We start from the raw sequence: 7,881 nt of genomic DNA, 5'->3' as shown, positions 1-7,881 counted from the left end.
CGATTCGAGTCTTAACTCGAAGGGTTTGGGACCATGCGACCTGACTCGCCGAGTCCATGAACAGACTCGTCGAGTCCAAGGCAATCTTCAACAGACTCGTCGAGTTGTTCATCCAACTCGTCGAGTTCATCTCCATCTTCATACTACTCGCTGATTCCACTCAAATGACTCGTCGAGTCTATTCAGTTCTTAATCCATGCAGTGGATTTTTGAGCCAAGCAGGGCTTCCAACTCGTAGATCCATACTTCTAAGGCCTATCCCCCATGTAAAGTGGCCAACTTTACGTGTAGATCAAGAGATCTAGGCTTAAAACAATCCAAACTAGGGTTTAAGACAAAGAGGCTTCACTATCAACCCAAGAACAGATGCTTTATGACTTTCTAGGCCAAGATACACTCAGATCTGAAGTAGCAACTTCAGATCTAGGCTTCTAACTCGAAATAGTTCTTAAGCATGGCATAAAAATCCCCAAATCACATAGCCAAGGTTGATCTATTAAACAAAAGAGGGAAGGTAACGATTCATTACCTCAAATGCTTTGGAAGACCCCACAAACTCTGGATCTACTGCCAAATCTTGAATCCCCAATGAGTGCCTTCTTCCTTCTTCCTTCAAATCACCCAAAATTGGCAAGAAAACTTGGTTGAGCAACAAAGGAGGTCTAGGGTTTCTGCTTCTGGACTATAGGGCCGCAAATGACCCCTAGGAAAGAGATTAAGACGCTTAAATAGGGTACCAAGTCCCGAAATTAGGGTTTCCCAACCCAGACCTGACTCGCCGAGTCCACTTGCCGACTCGCCGAGTCAGTTACTTGCCTTACACCCGGATCCCGCTCCGACTCGCCGAGTTCCTCCCTGGACTCAACGAGTCAACCCTCTATAACTTAGGGTTTTTCCTTTCCTTTCTTGACCTTTCTGATTTCGGGTGTTACAACTCTCCCCCACTTAAACTAAACTTCGTCCTCGAAGTTTGCTATGGCCACTGCCCTACGAACTGCCTCTAGCTCTCTGTCTGGGAAAACTAACATCCTTTTGTTCATCACTCTATCCACTCACAATGCTGGTCACTACTGTTGGTACATACTAAATCCTTCTCTCTTCCATAATTTCCTCAACGTTACTTCCTCCGACTGAAAATTCTGTTGCCCCTCATCCGCCTACCAGATGCACTGAGACTACCCAGGTCTAACCAATCTGCCGATATCTGAGTTACCGGACTCCCACCGGTCACTACACTCCATCGCAATCTCCTAGTCGCTCCCAACGACTCCGGAAGATACAACGACTATCTATAACTGTTCTATCCATTCTGCCATCCATACTGAATCGATCCAGCTGGAACCAGCCTACTTATCTCTCATATGACTACTAACTCGAGCCTTCCATCCTGGAAGAAAAGCTACCCGCCTAGCTATCCTTACAGATCACTTATACTTGGCAGGAGGGCTCAACTGATCCTGCTGAGAGGACCCGCCATATTCAAATCAACCATCTATACTGTCAGCACTTGCATTCCAACACAAATACTGATACCGTCCAAAACTCTGAAATTATCCAAACACAGAACTGCCTGAAATACTGAACTGACTGAAACACTAAACTACCTGAAACACTGAGTTCCAACTCAACTGTGGAGTCAAAGGACTCCTTACTTAGTCACTCCCACGACTTCTGAATGAAATCTTTCTCTGGAACTAGTTTTCCACTAGTTATCATGTCACTGATGTTCTAACAACCTTCCGATCCAAACAATCGGACCCATACGTCACATCATGACATTATCAATTCCGCGACTAACAACATGACGGCTCCCAGACTGACGGTAGCCCTTAACGTACCCGAACCCCATCGGTCTACTGCTACTCTGATCTCACGACTGATGTGACGATCTTATTGCCAAATTGCTGACTTAGCCATAACTGAACCATTTGGTGAATCCGAATCTGATAAAACCCGAACGGGTGGGAATTACTGCTTTCCCGCATCCAACAACGCGCTCATGTTGCCTGGCAATCTGATAAAAGCCACGGCTACACCCGCTGACTCACAACTCTCCAATACTATCTAGCTGCTAATGAATGCTACAGCTACCCCCGTAGACTTACAACACTACTACTACTATCTGACTGCTAGTGAATGCTACGGCTACCCCCGCAGACTTACAACACTCTACTACTATCTAACTGCTAGAGAATGCTACGGCTACCCCCGCAGACTTACAACACTCTACTACTATCTGACTGCTATTGAATGCTACGGCTACCCCCGCAGACTTACAACACTCTACTACTATCTGACTGCTAGTGAATGCTACGGCTGCCCCCGCAGACTTACAACACTCTACTACTATCTGACTGCTAGTGAATGCTACGGCTACCCCCGCAGACTTACAACACTCTACTACTATCTAACTACTAATGAATGCTACGGCTACCCCCGTAGACTTACAACACTCTACTACTATCTAACTGCTAGTGAATGCTATGGCTACCCCCGCAGACTTACAACACTCTACTACTATCTAACTGCTAGTGAATGCTATGGCTACCCCCGCAGACTTACAACACTCTACTACTATCCCGAGGACATCCTGACTATCCCTAGACCTGCTAGAGATTCCCCATCCCGATTACTTGAAACCAACCCTCAGTCTCCGAATACTGCATCAACCTCAACATCTTATATCCTTGATATTCTTAGCGCTTCGTCAAGGAATTCTTCGGCTTGGTTCCCAAACCAACCGTCTACTAATCCGGATACAAGAAGCTATTGTTGGGAAGTTTCCAACCTCCCAACTCCTGAATCTACGCAACCTGCATGCTGCCTCAGACACTGGGTACTAATACGAAAACATCTCTTGTTAACCGTTCTCAGGATCCTCATTCCGACTCACTTGAGTCCGACAGGTGGTCCTCCAATCCTGGATTCCCAACCAGCTTCTAACCATCTCGATTACATGAACTAACTGCTGGGAAAAGTTCTCGAACTCCCCAATCTGAACTTCTCAATCCATCCATCACTGAGCTACTACCATTTCTTCTCAGAGGCCGTGCACTCATTCTGGGTCTACGTGACTCTTATCCATGTATACCCAGAGGTTTCTCCCCCACTTCGATCCTGCTTATCCCTTGCTGCTTCACACTCAAAAGAGATCCCGATCTTTACTACCATTCCAAAACATCTACTGGGGAATCCAAGCCCGCCAGGTAGGAATTTAACCAATCCATCCCAATCATTAACCACTCCGAACTAGCGAAACGTACCAAATCTCTCCCAACCATGCTACAGTTACTGCATCCTCCGAAACCTTCTCCATAAGGGGACATCCCCTAACTACCAACCAATTATCCGAGGTATGCAAATGGCATATAACATAATCACAAGCAATCCACTCCATAACACAACACTTATACAACAATTGATGCAGAACCATAACAATATAATCATAACATAAGCTGACAGAAAAACAAAAGTTACATACCTCCATTACTCAGTGCTGCTCGAATCCCTGCTGAAATCTACCGGAAAACTCGGCTCCGAGCTGTAGGCACCCTTGCTCGGTCTCGACAACCGTTGGCGGTACTTGAAGTCCCAAGGGCAGGAGCTGGCACCTGCCCTGCTGAATACAAACTCGGACAGTGGCCCTTCTTGTGGCCCCTCTGACTGCAATGGAAACATAACGGATCAAGTCCCTGGGCGATGGTGACAACACAGTCTCTGCTAAAATGACCAATCTGGCCGCACCTGAAACACCCAGCATCGCCACCACTTCTACGCCTACACACACCCATGTGCGTCCTTCCGCACTTCCCGCATCGACTGAGGCTCTGATAGTTCCTCGTCCTCAAATCCGGACCCTTGGGCCACTTACTCGAACCTGTGGCTACCTGAGTCTCATCCATTTTCCTCTTCCTTTCCGATTCCTTGCCCAACTCTCGCTCCTGCGTTACCCCAACGGCAACGCCCGCCGACTGAACAACAACTGTCTGAACCTGGAGCCTCGCTATCAATCTGTTAGTGATCCTCACGACCATGTCGGGCAGATCCTCGCGAATGGCTCGCGAAACTTCCTCAACTATCCAATCATACATAGGTCTCTCTTAGAGACAGGATGTCCCATTCACTCCTATCCCTCGATGGCAAAAACTAGAAACGGGATCCCCTCCCTGATGGATCCCCGAACTCCATAAGAATCGGAATCTAGATGAGCCCCAATCTTTCCTGCAACTATCTCGGCCTTAAAGGCCTCAAGATGACTGTCCATGAGCTCCACAATGGCCTCTATGACCGAACTGAAAATCACTGGAGTCTGATCAATGATGTTGCGCATAATCTCTATAGAAATGAAATCCCTCATCTGATCATCAAGCGGCCCGGCTCCAAAGCCCGAGCCAGATCCCTCCTCGACGCCTGAACTGCTAACTGGTAACTCGCGCAATGACACCATGCCGAAAATATAACAATTCTTGATCAATTTACACACTACTGCTGAGGGATCTCTCACATACTCTACTAGTTCCCTGGTTTTTGCCTTGGCCCCTCTTGAATCGAGTACGGATCCTCTGCTTTCAGTAGTACGGGCCCATACTACCTTCCACATCTATCCGTAATTTCCTCAAGAGTTACCTCAACTCCACCAAGTCCCCCTTTACTCTTCTACTGATCTCTGTTACTCTCATCCTAGGCTTGCCCTAGGGAACCTCTGATTCTACCCAAACAGTCCTCAACTGCTGAAGGCCTCCTTGTAATGCCAATTAGCCACCACTTGAATACCATCACATGCAATGAGGCTCGGATCATCCTTCGAGTAAAAGTCTCGTCCCTACAACGGTTGGACTCAAACGAGAGCTACGCAATAGGGCCAAATCCAGCACTCTGAGATTATTCAACCCTGATCACATGTGATGTGATGTATTCACCTAATGGCTAACTCCCATCACTCAGAGTCCCACAAAGCACAAAGCAAGCAACATTCGAATAAAGGAAACATACTCAAGCAAATCTATTCTCATAACGAAAAACAGCACTAGCATACAATGCTAAGCTCATACTATCAGGCATAACCTACACAGGCTATCCTACTACTGTCTACTCAATACTAGCATGAAATTCTTATCAAGCTGAAACACATAAAACAGGCACATAAGGCATCATCCTAGATCCTTAGTCCTATTCTAGCATGCTGTTCTACTGAAGCTCAGACTGAAACTGAAACTGATACTGATAATCATAACATAACTTGTATGGGTAAATTGGGAGTACTTACTTGAGCTCGGCTGATTGCATGCACCACACCCTTTTCTCTGTTCAAAATCTTTTTACTTTTTCTAAGACTCTTTTCTTTATACTTTTTCTAAAATTGTTTTCTTTTCTCAAAATTCTTTTGTAACCACGGTTTTTCTCTTGAAAACTTTATATCACTTCCTTAGTTTGAGTCCAGACACACTCGGAAGTGCGCCTGAATCCCTCAAACCAAGGCTCTGATACAAACTTGTAACGTCCCCAAAATCATGACTAAAAATTTCTTTATAAAACATTACTAAAATCATATTTATAAAAACTTTATCATAAGTCATAACATAAATTCTCGAGTATTAATTCAAAACATAATATCATTATCAGAGTCAAACATTCCCAGGCTATCTGACTATGGTGTGTGCACTGCAATCTTCCCGAACTCCTCTTTTGAAAACTGAGTACCTGAAACCAAAACTGAAAACCGTAAGCACGAAGCTTAGTGAGCTCCCCCAATCTAACACATACCATGCAATAACATATAAAGCACATACTGGGCCTTGCCCGCTGCAGCGGACCGAGGTCCGGACTAACTGGGGCCTTGCCCCCTGCATCGGACCGAAGTCCGGAAACTGACCGGGACCTAGTCCCCTGCATCGGACCAAAGTCCGGACTAACTGGGGCCTTGCCCCCTGCATCGGACCGAAGTCCGGAAACTAACTTGGACCTTGTCCCCTACATCGGACCGAAGTACGGACTAACTGGGGCCTTGCCCCCTGCATCGGACCGAAGTCCGGAAACTAACTGAACATAGCATACCATAACATATCAACTAGCATGAACACATATACTGGATACTGCATCGGGCCGTAGCCCGGATCACATAACACATAGCACATAACACATAAATCATGTCTGAGCCATGAAGACATCAAGCATACTAACTACTGCATCGGACCGAAGTCTGGAAACTACTGCTAACTGAACGGGCCGGCATTGTGGCCTTAGACCCGTTCCTACTGGAAGGAAACTAACCTGATACTGCTGAACTGCTGCTGCTAATCCCTTTGACTGCTACCTGACCTCTAACTTCGAACTGTTGCTCCACTAGCTCCTCGAGCTACCAATATCAATATAACACTTAGTCCAACTGACCTCCAAAGGTCAACTAAGTCAACTCTGGTCAAAGTCAACCTTCCAGGTCAACCCTACTCGCCGAGTCCACCTAATGACTCGCCGAGTTCATATGCTCAGGGTCTTTCTATTCGCGACTCGACTCACCGAGTCAGTCCATGACTCGCCGAGTCAACTATTCCCGAGTCCTGACCTGACCAACCCGCTGAGTCTCCACCCGACTCACCGATTCGAGTCTTAACTCGAAGGGTTTGGGACCATGCGACCTGACTCGCCGAGTCCATGAACAGGCTCGTCTAGTCCAAGGAAATCTTCAACAGACTCGCCGAGTTGTTCATCCAACTCATCGAGTTCATCTCCATCTTCATACTACTCGCCGATTCCACTCAAAGGACTCGCCGAGTCTATTCAGTCCTTAATCCATGCAGTGACTTTTCTAGCCAAACAGGGCTTCCAACTCGTAGATCCATACTTCTAAGGCCTATCCCCCACGTAAAGTGGCCAAATTTACGTGTAGATCAAGAGATCTAGGCTTAAAACAATCCAAACTAGGGTTTAAGACAAAGAGGCTTCACTATCAACCCAAGAACAGATGCTTTATGACTTTCTAGGCCAAGATACACTCAGATCTGAAGTAGCAACTTGAGATCTAGGCTTCTAACTCGAAATAGTTCCTAATCATGGCATAAAAATCCCCAAATCACATAGCCAAGGTTTATCTATTAAACAAAAGAGGGAAGGTAACGATTCATTACCTCAAATGCTCTGGAAGACCCCACAAACTCTGGATCTACTGCGTAATCTTGAATCCCCAATGAGTGCCTTCTTCCTTCTTCTTTCAAATCACCCAAAATTGGCAAGAAAACTTGGTTGAGCAACAAAGGAGGTCTAGGGTTTCTGGTTCTGGACTATAGGGCCGCAAATGACCCCTAGGAAAGAGATTAAACGCTTAAATAGGGTACCAAGTCCCGAAATTAGGGTTTCCCAACCCAGACCTGACTCACCGAGTCCACTTGCCGACTCACCGAGTCAGTTACTTTGCCTTACACCCAGATCCCGCTCTGACTCGCCGAGTTCCTCCCTAGACTCGATGAGTCAACCCTCTATAACTTAGGGTTTTTCCTTTCCTTTCTTGACCCTTCTGATTTCGGGTGTTACAAATCCGATAAAAATGGAACGATACAGAGAAGATTAGCATGGCCCTTGCGTAAGGATGACACGCACAAATCGAGAAATGGTATCAGAGCTAGGGCACGGGTCGGTGTGTTTGACGGGGACGTCGAACCCTATAATGGGGGGTGAAAGTGGGTTAGATCTGATCCCACATCGGTTGGGAAGGAGAACTAAGCATTCCTTATAAGGGGTGTGGATACCTTCCCTATCACAACACGTTTTAAAGCCGTGAGGGCAGCAGATCCAATAAGAACTCTGCAATTAAGCGTGCTCGGGCGGGAGTAGTACCAGGATGGGTGACCCCCTGGGAAGTCCTCGTGCCAAGTGGCCCAAAGAGGA

General features: G+C 46.5%; 1 non-coding gene across 1 annotated transcript; it reads left to right on the top strand.

Moving 5' to 3' along the window:
- The first annotated feature begins 7,510 nt into the window (after positions 1-7,510).
- On the top strand, positions 7,511-7,618 carry LOC145080625 (U6 spliceosomal RNA). The gene has a single exon (XR_013695223.1). It is a non-coding gene; the product is annotated as a U6 spliceosomal RNA (small nuclear RNA).
- Positions 7,619-7,881: the final 263 nt, after the last annotated feature.

This window comes from Lactuca serriola, chromosome 1 (assembly GCF_051521515.1).
Source record: "Lactuca serriola cultivar US96UC23 chromosome 1, Lser_US96UC23_V15, whole genome shotgun sequence".
Classification (NCBI taxonomy): Eukaryota; Viridiplantae; Streptophyta; class Magnoliopsida; order Asterales; family Asteraceae; genus Lactuca; species Lactuca serriola.
The sequence above is the reverse complement of the archived record's forward strand: the minus strand, read 5'-3'. Positions and strand labels throughout refer to the sequence as shown.